The sequence below is a fragment of the Protopterus annectens genome, chromosome 7.part1 (assembly GCF_019279795.1).
Source record: "Protopterus annectens isolate FY-2018-M chromosome 7.part1, PAN1.0, whole genome shotgun sequence".
NCBI classification, from domain to species: Eukaryota; Metazoa; Chordata; order Ceratodontiformes; family Protopteridae; genus Protopterus; species Protopterus annectens.
Genome location: NC_056740.1, coordinates 419,268,130 through 419,285,444, shown reverse-complemented (window position 1 = coordinate 419,285,444; position 17,315 = coordinate 419,268,130). Strand labels below are relative to the sequence as shown.

The window sequence follows — 17,315 nt, the reverse complement described above, 5'->3', positions numbered from 1 at the left end:
AAAGACAATACTAAAAGCACATACTCTGACAGGAATGGAAGATGAGTATTACTCTAACCCTGTCATTACTTTGACTATATAATCATCAGCAAAAAGACAAAAGAGGTTCCTGAATTTTAATTTAAATCAAAAACTTTACTACATCATAATGTAGTGCACATGACTGAACTACTACTGGCTGACGGCATATAAAGTCTATACTGCTACTACCCAAAACGGACTCAGTAGTATGAAACTTGCAAAGCACCAAGAGATGCCCCTCATTAATATAAATAATAAAATCCCTCTGCAAAGATTAGACCTGGCACAATGGGAAGAAACAGTCTCAAAACAATACCTTACATAGCACCCTACCTCAATTTAAGGAAATAAAACGCAAACTACTCACGAAGTCTGGCAAGGCTACAGATCTCATGCAAAGATACTCAATAGCCTCTCTCCCCTTGTTCATCTGGAGAACCACAAAAGCACTGAATGGTTAAAAAAAGGATTATCCATCTGCACAGCCCTCTCTCCAGTTACCCATCTCCTAAAAGTTTTGAAATACTATTTTATCTCAAAATTCAGTACAAACCTAAATAATTATCCTAACCCCACCATTATTTCAAACCCTACAATGTCTAGGGACTATATTCAAAACCTACTTTATATTTCCCATAAAGCAGTCCTCAAAACTACTGAACAAACTTTACACACATCCTCTTCTACATAGTGGACTAAATCCAGCCTTCTTTAAAATGGCAGCCCCATAACACCAAAACAAAGTTCCGACATGTACAATCTTTCTCTATCCACAGGACTGCCACTTCACACTGGAATGAACATTCTATACAAAATTTACTGTAGACATATATATGTTGAGAGGCCAGCAGTACACAAGTTTCTTGCTGGCTGCTGTGATCATATTTTTTTTGGTTAATAAACTACTTAATTGTGATAAAAGATGGAGTGAGGCTTGGGAAGCTTCAGTAAATCTTAATATACAAGGGTGAAACTGAGCATCTCTTAGGAATGTCATATAAGACAACATGGAGTTCAACATCCAGGGCAACCCAAATCTTTCTTTTGCGGAAGCTTGGCAAATTTAGTCAAAGAATGCCCACAATAAAGAAGTCTGTTCTGTGGAGACTGCCAGTAAGTAAACCATGTTCAAACAAAGGGCACAACATAAACAGGATTCTGCCCCTTAACTTTTCTTAATTCAATTGCTTGCAGAACAAACTGTGTGTGATCAATAAGGTTTTCCCTCTGCAACAGCTACTCACGAGAAATGTGAAGATACTATTACTGTTGTTGAATCTATTTATGGACTGAAAATCTTGTGTTTACCACTTGGGACAAATGCATATGTACAAGACCATTGGGATAATCCGCTTTTGACGTTTACAGAAAACAAGCATTCTGGAAACCTTTTTGGTTATTTGTCCCCCCCCCCCCCCCCAAAAAAGAATTTCACACTTGCTTGTTTACTATCCCTAAATACTTGCATGAAATTTGGGAGACTGCTTTAATTTCAACATTTTTCCCTTTTTTTCGGGTGGGGGGGCTCTCAACTTAAGCTTGTGCAGAGAGCTATGGGATGCCATTCTGATGGGGGGAGTAGGACACAGCAGAGAGCTATGGGATGCCATTCTGATGGGGGGAGTAGGACAGCGCAGAGAGCTATGGGATGCCATTCTGATGGGGGAGTAGACAGCGCAGAGAGCTATGGGATGCCATTCTGATGGGGGAGTAGACAGCGCAGAGAGCTATGGGATGCCATTCTGATGGGGGAGTAGACAGCTGCACTCGTATTCCCTTTTTTGTGCTCTGATGCATTTGAAATGTAAAACTCCATCTGTTTTGGCTGCCTTTATTTTTTCTTGAGCTCATGCTTTCTAGACAGTTTTAATGGCACCAAAAAATACAGGGAGGTTTAACAGACAATGAAAGACATTCAAAGTATTTTCAATATCATGTTCCTTTATCTTCTCTTCCTGCAACTAGGATTTTTTCTGTAAACAATTATGACTACATATGTATGTAAAGATGGATTTGCAGAGAGAATGAAGAACATATGGCTTTTGAACAAAAATACTTTAAAAGTTTGTAGTTCAATTCCAGATTAGTCAGATTTTCTTTGGTACATTTTTTATGCATGGTTGCCTGCTAATGCATGTACTGCAATTCTGATAAGCTTCAAAGGTATTCTTGTCTGGCAAGGTAACAGTCTATTCTTTTTCTTCAATTATTTTCTTTAATTACAGTTAAAATGTTTTTATAGCATTATGAGAGAGAGGACACGCAAGATCAGAAATACAGATTCTGCTCCTTTTCCACCATGTGGTTTATATGGTGATCAAGATGTGCTTTTTTCACATCCTCTTCTGGCAGACATTCTTAAACATTTAAAGAAATGTTGTTGCTCAGGAGATGGAGGAGAGTGCTGATTTACTTTGTTTTATTACTCCTTTATATGATAGTATTTAGGATAAGGTGATTTTTATTATGAAATACATTGCATGACTGAGTGATGCGTGTGTATATATCTATACATGTGTATGTGGGCAACAGAGATTTACCTTCAGTTGACCGATTTAACACGTACGGTTGACATTCTGTATGTAAACCACTGTAAGTCGAAAAATCAAAACCTCAACTTCCTAGTACACATGCACCAAAGAAGAACCTTGGAATATGCAACTTTAAAACTTTTTTTTTTTTTTTGCAGGGAGGAATGCCCCACCCTACTGAATATATAACTAACTCGAAGATCATACAATCCCCAGGAAAGAGAATAGTCCACTATACAGAAATTTTCAATCTCACACACTTGTTGACCCATCTGTACAACTGACCAGATGCAGTCAATTAAACAGATGCTGACCAAACTAACAGACACTCACACACTTTAATTTATATACAGTGGATATAAAAAGTTTACACAGCCCTGTTAAAAGCCAGGACTTTGTGATATAAAAAAAATGAGACAATAAATTGTTTCAAAACTTCTCCCACCTTTAATGTGACCTATAACCTGTACAATTCAATTTAAAATCAAACAAATCTGTTAGGGGAAAATATATAAAAAAATAAAAAAAAACATAAGCTAGTTGCACAATTGTGCACACTCTAATACTTTATTGGAAGCACCTTTTGCTTTAATTACAGCATTCAGTTTTCTTGGGTAGGAGTCTATCAGCATGGCACATTTTAACCTGGCAATATTTGCCCACTCTTCCTTGCAAAAACTCTCCAAATCTGTCAGATTGCAAGGGCATCGCTTGTGCACAGCCCTCTTCAGGTCACCCCACAGATTTTCTATTGGATTTAGATCTGGGCTGTGGCTGGGCCATTGCAAAACTTAAATTTTCTTCTGGTGAAGCCATTCTTTAGTTGATTTGGATGCATGCTTGGGGTCATTGTCATGTTGAAAGGTGAAATTCCTCTTCATCTTTCAAGCAAACGCCTGAAGGTTTCGGGCCAAAAGTGACTGGTATTTGGATCTGTTCATAATTCCCTCCACCTTGACGAAAGCCCCAGTTTCAACTGAAGAAAAGCAACCTCAAAGTATGATACTGCCACCACCATGCTTAACTGTGGGGATGGTGTTTTTCTGGTGATGCAGTCTTGTTTTTGCACCAAACGTACCTTTTGGAATTGTGGCCAAAAGTTCAACCTTGGTCTCATCAGAACGTAACATTTTCCCACAAGCTTTTGGGAAACTTTATGCATTGTTTTGCAAATTTCAGCTGGGCCTGGGTGTTTTTCTGTGTAAGAAAAGGCTTCAGTCTTGCAACTCTACCCCATAGCCCATACATTTGGAGAATATGGGAGATTGTTGTCACATGTACTACACAACCTGTACTTGCCAGAAATTCCTGCAGCTCCTTCAATGTCGCTGTAGATCTCTTGGCAGCCTCCACGTCCAGTTCTATGCAACATCACTGTTGTCCCATACTTTCTCCACTTTTTGATAACTGTCTTCACTGTGTTCCATGGTATATCCAATGCTGAGGAAATGTTTTTGTACCCTTCTCCTGACTGATACCATTCAACTATGAGATCCCTTTGATGCTTTGTAAGCTCTCTGCGAACCATGGCTTTTACTGTAACAGGCAACAGAGTAAATCTCAGGAAAATCCTACTAGAACAGCTGAACTTTATTTGGGGTTAATCAGAGTCTCTATTTGATGGCAGGTGTGTACATAAGAAGACTGAAATCTGTAATTAAATCAAAAGGTGCTTCAACAAAATATTGGTTTAAGGGTGTGCACACTTACGCAACCAGCTTATTGTACGTTTTTATTTTTTACATTTATTCCCTCAACAGATTTGTTTTTCAATTGATCTGTACAGGTTATAGGTCACATTAAAGGTGGGAACAGTTTTGAAATGATTTATTGTGGTCTCGTTTTTTTTCTATCACAAAAAACTGGCATTTTATACACACACACACATTATATATATATATATATATATATATATATATATATATATATATATATATATATATATATATACACACACATATACATATACATATATATACATACATAAAAAAATTGACAAGTTGTGCTGGATTAGCTTGGCTTTAAAGCCAGTAAAGCAGTGGGGAGTGGCTGATGTCCTTAACATATTGGCATATTCCCCCTGTAAGCGAAACTGTTTAAATACCCTGTACAGTTTAGCAGACAGCAGGTAGAAACAAGAGTTAAAACATAACAGTTTCTACCTGCTATTTAATGGTCACTGCAGCCCGTTCTTAGTACAGACCAAGTCTTAACAGTGCATTGGAGGTGCTTAGCAATTGTCAAGCAACAGCCAGGTTGTAATGTGACTTTTTGAGGAGAGTCACTGCACTTCATACATTACAGTATTACTACCATGTACTCCAACATGAGCAATGGCTACTTACACATGGCATTTTCATTGATCTAGTTAATAGTATCAGAGGCTGTGATCATAATATCCCAATCAAAGTGTTTGCCCCTGTGTACTATACCAGCTCTCCACTTACACAACTGAAACCTTCAGGTAAGTAGTGGCAAAAGAAGTAGAACATTTGCATCAGCATCCCCCCAGGACTCTATTCTTTGTACAATTCTTTTCGCCCTTTAGTTAAAACAACAAACCAAGATTTCCCCTTCCTCTGTGTACCAATGGACACAGATGGCTTGCTCATGCTAAATTCAGACAACCATCAACTCATTCAAAGGGGAGAAATCACAAACTGACCCATAAGGTAAACTCATCTTACAGATGCCATAGCACAGATACCATAGGCCCAATGCTGTCATTTCATCAACATGCTGAATTCAGGGCTGTGTCACAAGTTTCTGTGTTTGCCCATACCTTACTTGGATAGGAGGAAGTTTCTCTGTTCACCTGCGAGAAAGGTGAGCTTTGAGCAGCCTGTCCATGGAGGAGTGGTTTCAGCTCAGTAATAAGTAGTTTATTTGGCCATTTTGCGCTAATTTCTATCTAATTTCCCTGCTAAAAAACCCGCATTTGCACGGTTTTGCGTGCCAGGCAGTGCCTGTTAGCTAGGGTATAACTATTCCCGGCTCCACAAAGTCTACTCTTCAACTTTTTCCCTTGGAACTAGGTAAGCTTTCGACTTAAGCACTCAAACCAGTCACTTCTCAGCCCAGCACTTGCTCAAAACTCATACCAAGCACTAATAAACCTTAGTACTAGACCCCCCTATTCTGTAAAGGACAAGGCTCTCTATTCGACCTTACCAGCCAATCAGTAAAACAGTTCACTGTACCTATCCAGGCATGTCCAAAGGGCAGTTTTAGGGGCACTCTCGGGTCCAACTGGTGAATCTGGGCATTTTGAGGCAATGTTACAACTGCCTCATGTACACAGCCAACCCTCTCCTCCTACCACCAAACACTAATACATGCGAGAGATGCAATTATACAGCCAAACTGGAGGCTAAGCTCTCTCAACCCAAGACTGGACCAGACAGTCAAGAGGAGAAGGGAATTACTTGCATCACACCACCAGTCTCACACAGACCTATGAAACTAGCACCGGCAAAAAAAAAAAAAAAAAAAAAAAAAAAAAAAAAAAAAAAAAAAAAAAACCACAAATCAAGAACACACACTCAGAGGCTCTAAATAAAAATCTGCAAAAGCAACAAAGACCAAATCAGACACCCAAGCAACCTCCACCCCCAACACAAACCATGAAACACATACTTCAAAAACCAGTGCGCCACACAATCACAGCCCTTAAGGCAAAATAACATTCCAAACACATTAATAATAGGTGACTCTATAGTCAGGCACACTGACGTCCCACTCACTAGGCTGAACAAGGAGAAGGTTACTGTTAGCTGCCTGTTGAGAGCCAGGATCCGCCACATAACACAAGCATTCAGGTCACTCCAGAACAAGCACAAATATGACTCTGTCATTGTCCATGTTGGTGTGAATGACCTGAACTGTACCTCCCTGGACTACAAGAAAAAAAGAGACATGGAAGAGCTCTCTGATCACATAGCCCAGGCCGGTATGACCCTCACCTCAACTAGCATCCTGTCATTACAACGAATGATACCACGGTATACAGAAAACATTATCAATTTCAACAACTGTCAGCCTGGGATGACATGCTCGACAAGCCACGCTGCTTCGCTAGAGACTGCTTGCACCTGTCACCCTTAGGCTTTCGAATACTGACCAAGGCTCTTGCCACCCCCATAGTGCCTTTTTTAGGCAAGGTTCAAAAGACAAACCCACCACTGTAAATAGCACAAGTAACAAAAAACTGAGGATAATGCTACTCAATGCCAGAAGTCTAAACCTCAAAATGCACGCACTCGAGGCACTCCTCAGTATGGAGAAAAATCAATACATGTGCAGTAACAGAAACCTGGTTTAAGGCTCCAGAGAGCATCCCAGCAGTACCAGGCTACAATTCGTACCATACATTTCGGCCACAAAACCCGGACCGAAATACAAGGGGGCGTATCCATATTCTTCAAGGATACCCACACCTCCAGGTTAGTGGCACAGCACGATGCTTCAGAGATCATCCACGTGCAACTAACAGGCAAAACTGCAATTCAAATTGTAGCTTGCTACAGATCACCCACCATGTCCCAGGATCCTCATTCCACATTTCTGGAAACACTGGGAAACAAAGGTCCTACCAAGCACCCTGATATTAGGTCATTTCAATTACCCAAACATTAACTGGGAGAACTACTCCTGTACTAACTCCCTTGCCCAACATTTCCTAGAATTTATAAACTCAAATGCCCTGGATCAACTGGTCAACACCCCCACCAGAGGTGACAACATATTGGACCTGGTCATCACCATGGGCGACCGGTGTTCCACACTGGAGGTCAACCCCTCGCTCGTTAGATCTGACCATAAACTAATTCCGCCCCCATCCCCCGATCAAAGAAACCACCGTGAAAAACTTTTCAAAAGCAAACTTCACTTTACTTAAGACCAATGAAGCCCTCACACAACTGAAATTCTGCTACAAAATACATTAGATATCCCCAGAATCAAGGATGTCTACTGTTAAAAAATTATCAATCCCAATGCTACAGAACACACTGTCACCCTAAAATCATCCACAAATATAACAGTAGCACAATCAGCTATCAAGAGAGACGGTCACTTAACCCTCTTCAGAATAGCAACACCTTCTTGTATTCCCATAACAGGAACCACTTCATGTGGTGTCCATCTTTCTATTCTAACTAGTCATTCAAGATAAATGCTTACCACTACCATTCTGTTCTAAGCTAATGGTCAAAGTCTCTACCTACAAACTTAGAGACATGGATGAGGAAGTCATCTGACTTAAGACCACTCCACATCCTAGTTTCTCTTACTACCATATTTTTGAACTCCATTTTAATTTTATTCCAAACACTTGGTATACCTTCAGAAAAAATGTCCATCTTCACTAATAACGCTAATCAACTCCATAAATTCCTCTCTTTTTAACAAAGGCAGGAAAGTGCCAGTGTTGCATTTTTACTTCACTGCCCTGCATTTTTACCTTGGTCTTCACTGAAGGATCTGTATTTGTTTCCCAATGTATTTCAAAGCGTTCAATTAAATATCCATGCTCCTGTGAAATTAATTTCTGTACAGTCTTAACACAATTATTGCAGCTTAAGAAATTTATAAATTCAGTCAAGAGTTTCTGCTTGCAGATTCACATCTTCCACTCCAAATATGGTGTATGATATATATATATATATATATATATATATATATATATATATATATATATATATATATATATATGTGTGTGTGTGTGTGTGTGTGTGTGCAAGGTCTGCAGTGGCAGTTTTAATATGAATACATGCCAGTGTAATCCTCCTTCCTTGCCAGAAACACCTTATTACCATATATAGTAAAGTTGTGTGAAATCAACATAACCATAGATGCTCTTCTCTTCCATGTTGCAGTATTCACTAGTGGGTTTTCCCTTCTTCTGATCAGCTTGTTTGGCCAGGTTTCCAAAGCTTTTCCAGTCCCAGAAGGTGCAGATGTCTGACATGTTGGCAGGTACGTGGGCCATAAATGGGACGTCTGCATGCATCGGCCCTCAGAACCAAGGAAGCCCCAGACAGAGCCAGTCCTGATGGCATAAGTCTATACAGAAGCCGAGAAGAGCAAATGCAAGGATAAGAGGGGGATGGTGGGAGGGAAGGAATACTGCAACATGGAAGAGAAGGACATCTATGGTTATGGTAACATTTTACACAAAACTTTCCTATGTCCTCCTATTCCAATGTTGCAGTATTCACTAGTGGGGGAGTAAAAAAGCTCACTGGTGGCTGGGAGGTGGTCTGGATGAGGATTCCAGGAACTAATGCAGGACAGCCCTGGCAAATCCTACCCTGGTCCTGGAAATATAGTCCAATTTATAGTGTCTGGTGAGGGTGTGTACTGAGGACCAGGTAGCTGCTTCCAGAATGGAGTTGGTGTCTAGTCCTTTGAAAAAGGCCCCAGAAGAAGCCATGGCCCTTGTGGAATGGGCTTGGACATTGCCTGACAGTCTTCCCATGATGTGCAAAGCAAAAAGGAAATGGCTCTAGCAATCCAAGAAGAAATGGGTTTGTTTTAACACTGCTATCCCTAGAGCCCTGGGATGGAAGGAAACAAACAGATCTGATTTGCATACAGGCTTGGTCTTATGCAAACACAATCAAAGTTGCCTGTGGACATCCAGGGTGTGCGGGACCCTGTCAAGTCTCCCTGAGGGTTAAGAAAGAAGGTGGGTAGGTGAACAGCCTGATTTAGGGAAAGGTCATTGACCACCCTGGGGGTGAAAGAGGGATTAATCTTGAGGGTGACCCTGTCCATGTGGAAAAGCTCTGAGACCTTCCTGGCGGAGGCCAGAGCTACTGGTACTATTGTCTTCCAAGTGCAAAATTTCAAGTCAGCCTTGCCAGCTGGTTCAAAGGGTGGCAGAGTAAGTTTTTCTAGGACATAGTTAAGGTCCCAGGAAGGTGGGGTTGGTTTTCTTGGGGGAGGGGTCTTAAGTGTAAAACACCCTTTAGAAATAGCTTGGCTGGGAGTCTGGAAGCTAGCAGAGGTTCCATAGGCAAGCAGGCAGAAATGGCAGACAGGTGTGCCTTTAAGGAGGAGTAAGACAAGCCTGCCTTCAGGAGTTCACACAAGTAAGACAGAATCAGAGGCAGGTCGCTTGTCCAGCAGCTCCATCTGTCTTTTGTGACACATATAGAAAACCTTCTCCATTTCAAGAAATAAAATGTTCTTGTGTTGGGTTTCTTGGCCTCCTGCAGAACTGAGAGCACGTCCTCATACAGGTGTCTTAAGAGAATCAGAATCCTATCAGCCACAGGGAGAGGTGCAAGGATCTCCACTGTGGATGAATCTGTGTCCCCCTTTACTCTGAGTAGATACTTAAGGGGGGGGGGTAACATGTGGTGACTGCCCTGGGAGAGATGAAGTAGAGGAAACCAGTGCTTCCTTGGCCAGTAGGGAGTCACCAGCAAGATTTTTGGTGAGTCCTGCTGAATTTTCAGTAGGACACTCTGGATCAGAGGGAATGATGGAAGGCATACAAGAATCTCCCCTTCCAAGACATTAAGAAGACATCTGTTTGCAGTGCCTTCAGGTCGTGAGCTCTGGAGCAGTAGCTCTGGAGTTGTCTGTTTGTGGAGGAGGCAAAAGTACAGTTTTGTACCTACCATAAATGTAGATGTTCGAGTGCTAATACAGCTGCAGTGATAACAGATGGGTTATCCTGCCGTCAGGCGGGTCCTCGGTCGGCCGAATTCCAAAGTCTAGGTCCGGCGTCGGTTGTCATCGCTTCTTCCCTGATGTCAGTGCGGCAGGGGTATAAAAGAACCAGCCAACGCCATTTTCTTCAGTTTTTCTTGCCCCAGATGTCAGGTGCCCCCAGAAGGAAGGCAAAACATAAACTTATGTAATAATGCAATGTAATATAATCAAAAAACAGTAGTTTGCAAGCAAATACACCATAAAAGAATACCCCAATCAGGTTGTATGAGGAGGTGTTTGTCATAAGGCCTGTCCCAAGAGGGGATGGAGGGAGGGAAACCTGGACTGCAGCTGTATTAGCACTCGAACATCTACATTTATGGTAGGTACAAAACTGTACTATGTTCATCGTGCATACAGCTGCAGTCATAACAGATGGGTAGAATCCCAAAGCTAAAAAGGGGTGGCAGGCACTAAGTGGAACTAGGAGGAGCAAGGATGCCCTGCAAGACTGCTGTGGCAAAGCCCGCTCTAGATTTAGAGTATAGTGGAAGGTGATAGTGCCTGGAAAAAGTGTGCACAGAACTCCAAGTGGCTGCTTCCAAAATATCCTTGGTAGGAACCCCCCCTGAGGAAAGCTGCAGAGGTAGCTGTGGCCCTTGTGGAGTGAGATCTGATGCTTGTAGGTACAGTTTTTCCATGAAATGAGTAACAAAAGCGTATGCAGTGGGCTATCCATTTTGAGATTGTCTGTTTGGAAATGGCCTTTCCTTGAGCACCTGTAGCATAGGACATAAAGAGTTGCTCTGATTTTCTGAATGGCTTTGTCCTGTCCAAATAATAACGAAGTTGTCTGTGAATGTCCAAGGAATGTAGTAGTCTTTCCCCTTTGTTTTGTGGGTTAGGATAAAAGGTAAGTGGATAGTCTGATTCAAGGCCACACTGGATACTACCTTTGGCATAAAGGAAGGGTTAAGTTCGTAAGGAAACTCTGTCCTGATGGAAAATTATGAAAGGTTGCACAGCCATGAGGGCTTGTAGTTCCGAAACCCTGCGTGCTGAGGTGATAGCCAGAAGGAAGGCTGTTTTCCATGACAAATATTGCAGTTCTGTTGAAGCAGCTGGCTCAAATGGAGGCAGGGTCAGTTGTTCTAAAATGAAGTTGAAGTCCCAAGCAGGTACTGGTGGTTTCCTTGGGGGTTTTATATTTTTTGCCCCTCTGAGGAACTGTTTTAAGAGAGGATGAGAGAATAAAGGAGGATCAGTGTTGTATTGTGCAGAAATGGCTGAAGCATGGATCTTGATGGAGGAGAAGGAAAGTCCACTGTTTAACATCTCAGCTAGGTACTGTAATATTGGAGGTAAATTTAGTACCCAAGGATTCTGGCCCTTTTTCTGATTCCAGGCACAAAACCGTTTCCATTTGGCGGAGTAGGCTTTTCTAGTAGAAGGTCTTCTGGCCTCCAAGATGACATCCTGCACCTCCTTGGAGAGGAGGGTCTGTTGGGAAATCAAGGAATCCTCCATGCGGCTAGATTGAGAGTTTTCAGCTGACTGTGAAGAGTTTTGAAGTTGTGCTGGGTCAACAGAAGAGGCACTAGAGAGAGGATCCATGGTGGGGAATTTGTCAGGCTCTTCAGGAGTGGATACCAGTGTTGTCTTGGCCAGTCTGGAGCAATGAGAATCATCTTTGGCCTCTCTGCTCTGGCTTTTAATAGAACTTTGGGCAGCAGAGGAAGAGGTGGAAAGGCATAGACTGTCAACGGTGTCCAATTGAAAGAAAGTGTATCCGCTTTCCAGGCCTGTGGATGATAGGTCCTTGAGCAAAATTTTTTCAGTTGGTAATTTCTGTGGGTAGCAAAGAGATCTATGTCTGGCCGACCCCATGCCTGAATTATCTTTGCGAAAACTTGAGGATGCAACTTCCATTCGTGTGGATCTGTCATATTTCTGCTTAGGTTGTCTGCCAGCGTGTTTTCCTTCCCTGGCAGGAATTGTGCTTGAAGTTGGATTTGCAATTCCAGAGCCGTGTTCCAAAGGGACATGGCTAGTCTGCACAGGGGGTATGAATGAGTTCCTCCCTGTTTGTTTATGTACCACATCACTGTGGTGTTGTCCGTCCTTATCAATAGCTGGCCTGGATGCAGTAGGTCTTTGAAGGTCATAATAGCATTTTGTACTGCTAGCATTTCCTTTTGATTGATGTGTAGGTGCTTCTCCTTTTGGGAACATTTGCCCTGAATGCACTGATCTGTCATGTGCACCCCCCAGGCGTAGTCCGAGGCGTCTGTTGTGATGATTTGATTTGCTTGAGGCATGCAGAAGGGGAGACCTATGTTTCTTTGGCATGCTTGAGCCCACCACAGAAATTCCTTTTGAAGACATGGAAAGAGTGGTATAATTGTTTCCAAACTGTGGCTGTGTTGAGACCATAAGTTTTTTTAGGTACCATTGAAGTTTCCTCATATGCAGCTTTGCACATGGGATCAGCAGGATGCAAGATGCCATGAATCCCAGAGCCTGCAGGACTTTCCTTGCAGTCAGCCTGGTGAAGGTTGCCATTTTTCTGAAGTATTGAGATAGTTGCCCTTGCTTCTCTGGTGTGAGGTAGGCCATCTGGGTGTTTGTATTCAAGCTGGCACCCAGGAAAATTATTGCTTGAGAGGGTATTAGTTTTGATTTCTTTTTGTTGACTGTGTATCCCAGAAAGTTCAACAATTTTATTACAAACACCAGGTGTTTCAGAAGTATGTGCTTGCTGTCCGCTTGGATCACGCAGTCGTCCAGATATGGGTATATTTGTATCCCTTGAAGTCTGCAGAAGGCAATTACTGATGCCAGGCATTTCGTAAACACTCTGGGCGCAGTAGATAAGCCAAAGGGCAATGCAGAGAATTGATAATGGGTTGAACCTGCAAGAAATCTGAGGTATCTTCTGCAATCGTGTCTGATAGGGACATGCAGGTAATGCCTCCTTGAGGTCCAATGTTACCAGCCAAGACTCCTTGCCCAGCATGGGAAGAAGCTGCTGTAATGTGAGCATCTTGAATTTTGTGCAGTAAATATGTGTTTAGGATGGATAGGTCCAAAATAGGTCTCCAATCTTTGTCATTCCTTGGTACCAGGAATAGTCTGGAATAAAAACCTTGACCCTGTTCTTTTGCAGGTACTTCTTGAATAGCTTTCATGTCCAAGAGAGCTGAAATTTGTTTTTGTGCCTCTGCCCCTTTGATTTTGTGGCAGGTTTGGCATGCCTCTCATTTTTGGAAGGGTGTGAAAGTGGAATCTGTAGCCTCTGTCTATAATGTCCAGGATCCATTTGTCTTTTGTGACGATATGCTAATTTTTTGAAAATAATGCCAGTTTTCCGCCTAAAGGTGCTGCCATTAAAGCTTTGCTTGGCATGCAAAGGGGAAAGTCATTGTGTCTGTTTTCTGAATGACTGTGATCTATCTTCTCCACCTCTTGGTGTAGGTGCTTGCCATTGTCTGGCTCTAAATGATCCTTGAGATTGCCCTCTACCCCTCGGGCGCCTGTATCTACCTCTTTGAGGTCTATCCGTGGCTGGAAAGGACCAATTTTTTGAAGGCCAGTTTCTGCTGAAACGTGGAGGTTGTACCTGTAGGAAATCTTTCACTGTTTGCAATGATCTTGTCCATTTTTTTTAGTACCTTCTCAGCTTTAAAACCAAACAATACATCTTTTTGAAGAGGTGCATCTAGTAATTTAGCTTTGACATGATCTGGTAAAGTTTGCTCTGAGCCAAGCATGTCTACGTATGACAGACCCTGTAACAGCAGCTCTACATGAGGCCTCTAAATCATCAAAACCACATTGCAAGGTATGTTTACCCACTTGCTCTGCACTATGCAACAAATCCTGCAACTCCTTTAAATCTGGTTGTTCAGGTTGTGTCATTTTGCTTTTCAACTGAGATAACAAAAACTGTTGATACTTTCACATATGGAACTGACAGTTTAATGCCCTCATGGTTAAAGTGGCAGAGGTGTATACCTTTTCCCCCACCTTTCTAAAGCTCTGGAATCTCTCTCTGAAGGTAATGGGTTTTTGGCAGTAGAGGCCTTGATTCCCTTGGGACCCTGTGAAATAGTTTCTGGGTCAGCAGCATGGCTTTTGTATAGGAATTGGTGTGAATCAGGAACCCGGTAATACCTGTCAGGTTTAACAGGAGCTGGAGGTAAAGAATCTGGGTTGAGGCTGGCTTCTGTGTACACATCATCTAATATATCCAAGACAGGAGGGATAGCCAGAGGCCTGTGCTGAGGAAACAAGAGAAAATCCCTGAGCCTTTTCTTGGAATCTGAGTAATTTTGGCCTTCCCAGTGAAAGTGTTCCCTCAAGGTATGTAAGGTTTCCCCAAAAGAATAGTCCTCAGGGGGGGGGGGACCGAGGGAATGGACTCCTCAGCATCAGAATCTTCAAAAGGGGAATATGAATATTCCTGGTCCTCAGAATGTTCTGAGGTAATAGAGGCTTGGTCTGAGGAAGGGTAGTCTTCCTCCAATCTGGGCCTTTTGTCCGAGGGGGGTTGAGAACCCCTGATATGAGTAATCAAATCCTCAGCCATTTTGAGCATCTGTTTTTTAGGCATGGGGCCTTGAGAGGGGCTCTGTGGATCTTGTCTTTTAGTTTTCATGGCTGATTTAGATTTTGTGAAAGCCTTAATGGAAAAAGAGGAAGGCCTGTCTAAACTCTGAGTTTCCCCGCCAAGAGTGGCGTCGGTATTTGTAGTCGGAGTGGGGGCCGAGGAGCCTGCGACCTCAGGCACAGAAGACACCGCTAAAGAAGCGTCATCGGTACTCAGGGGCTGCGTAGGCACCTCGCTGAGAACCGGAGCACCCATTGCCGGCTTTAGCGTGGTGTCGGTAGAAGTAGCGGACCTCGTATGTCGGTCCTTATCTTTGCGTCTTTTACTCAAAACTGGAGTCGGAGTATCCGACGACATAATGTAATTAAATTTTTTTACCAAAATAGTGTTGGGCGAACTCCGCCAGACGCTTAATAGTGCGTTTGTTGAATCTAGCACAGAAACGACAGGCCGAGACGTCGTGGTCGTGGTCTGGGCCTAAGCAAGGAATGCAGAAGGAATGGAAATCCTTATGCGGTATTTGCTTCCCACATGAAATGCAATTATTAACTTTGTCTGACATCGGTCTGAGGCAAGAAAAGTTTCCCCAACGGGGTACTTAGCTTTCAAGAAGACTTCGGCTGAAATATTTTCGTAAATCTCAGGAGCTGGCCGACCGGCACCTGCAAACTGCTTCTGCTTCGTGCACCGTGCGGCAAGAAAGACTGGGGAAAATGGCGTCGGCTGGTTCTTTTATACCCCTGCCTCACTGACGTCAGGGAAGAAGCGACGACAACCGACGCCGGACCTAGACTTTGGAATTCGGCCGACCGAGGACCCGCCTGATGGCAGGATAACCCATCTGTTATGACTGCAGCTGTATGCACGATGAACATCAGGTCTATATGTGGAATACTCCACCTGTGGATCAGATCTAGGAAAGCATCTCTTGACAGCATCCATTCATGTCTGTCTGAGGCGGTTCTGCTTAGGGAGTCTGCCTGACAATTGTGTTGTGATGAGATGTAGGCTGCCTGGAGGGAGATCCCCTGGGAGATGGCCAGATCCCATACCTGTAGAGCTAGCCTGCAGAGGAGGTAGGACATTGTCCCTTCTTGCTTGTTCAAGTACAACATCACTTTGGTATTGTCTGTAAAGATCTTCAGAGTGCCCTGTCTGAGGAAAGGCTGGAAGACCTGCAAGGCAAAAAGAATGGCTGACAGTTCCTTGATGTTGATGTGCCAGTGATTATCTGTCCACAAACCTTGCACTGTGTTCTTGTGTCCAGTCTCACTCCCCAGCCAAGATCGGATGAGTCTGTGTGCATGATTTGGGAAGGTGAGAGCATTTGCAAAGGGAGGCCCGGGTTCTAGATAACCTGGGCCAGCCTCCACTTCAGTTCTTGGAGGAGGAGTGGGATCATGAACTAGAGAGGGTGTGAATGCTGGGTCCTTACCGAGTGCAGATACCACTGCATTTTCCTCATTTGTAGCCTTGCCAGGGGTAGCACTGGAATAGTGGCTGCCATAAACCCAAGGAGTCTGAGGAACTCCCTCGCAGTCAGGATGGGTGAGAGGAGGACAGACTGCAGATGGTAGCTCAAGGAAGTACATTTTCCTCCGGTAGGAAGGCCATTCTGAGGTCTGTCTTGATTCTGCATCCTAGGAAGACAATGTCTTGTGTAAAGCTTAGTTGGGATTTGAGGAAGTTTATGAGGAATTCTAGAGACTCCAGCAGAAGCTCGTGTGTGTGGGCAAGGAGGTTTTGCCTGCTGCTTGAATGAGAAGGCCGTCTAGGTATGGAAAAATCTGCATTCCCCTTGTCCTGCAGTAAGCAAGGACTGGGGCTAGGCATTTTGTAAATACCCTTGGTGCAGCAGACAGTCCAAAAGGCAAAGCACATAACTGAAAATGAGAGGTGCCTGCTTTGAATCTGAGGAATTTCACGGAGGACAGTTTTATGGGAATGTGCAGGTAGGCCTCCTTGATGTCCAGGGTCACCATGAAGGCCTGTGGAAGGAAGAGGGGAAAAAGAATGGGTAGTGTTATCATCCTGAAGGAAGGGACCTTCAAGAAGGAGTTCGGATGGGTCTGCATGGTCCTTCCTGGGCACCAGAAAGATTCTGGAGTAGAAAGCCTTTCCCTCAAGCTGAAGGGGAACTAGTTCTATGGTGCCTTGGAGTTAGTAGCTTGTTTAGGACCTCGGGTAGGAGGGACCCTTGAGAAGGGGGTGGAAGAGGGAGGAGGAGAGATCCAAGACATGAAGTAACCCTCCTTCAGGATAGCCAAAACCCATTTGTCGGCTGTCACTTGGGTCCATGCAGGGAGGCAGTGAGAGAGAATGGAAGATAGAGGTATGGTGGGAGGAGGTGAGGGAAGAAAGGGTGGCAGGCAGTCAGACACTGCCTGCCCTTTCTGAAAAGAGGACTCTGGCCAGATGTCCTTCATGGATGCATCTGCAGTCATAACAAATGGGTTGTCCTGTCGTCAGGCAGCCCTTCGGTCGGCCGGATT

The 17,315-nt window shown here is 43.4% G+C and overlaps 1 protein-coding gene across 1 annotated transcript in view; it reads right to left on the bottom strand.

Annotated features, from left to right (window-relative positions):
* GNL3 (G protein nucleolar 3) overlaps nt 1–17,315 on the bottom strand; it is a 408,410-nt gene that overhangs the window by 8,622 nt on the left and 382,473 nt on the right. The window lies entirely within an intron of this gene.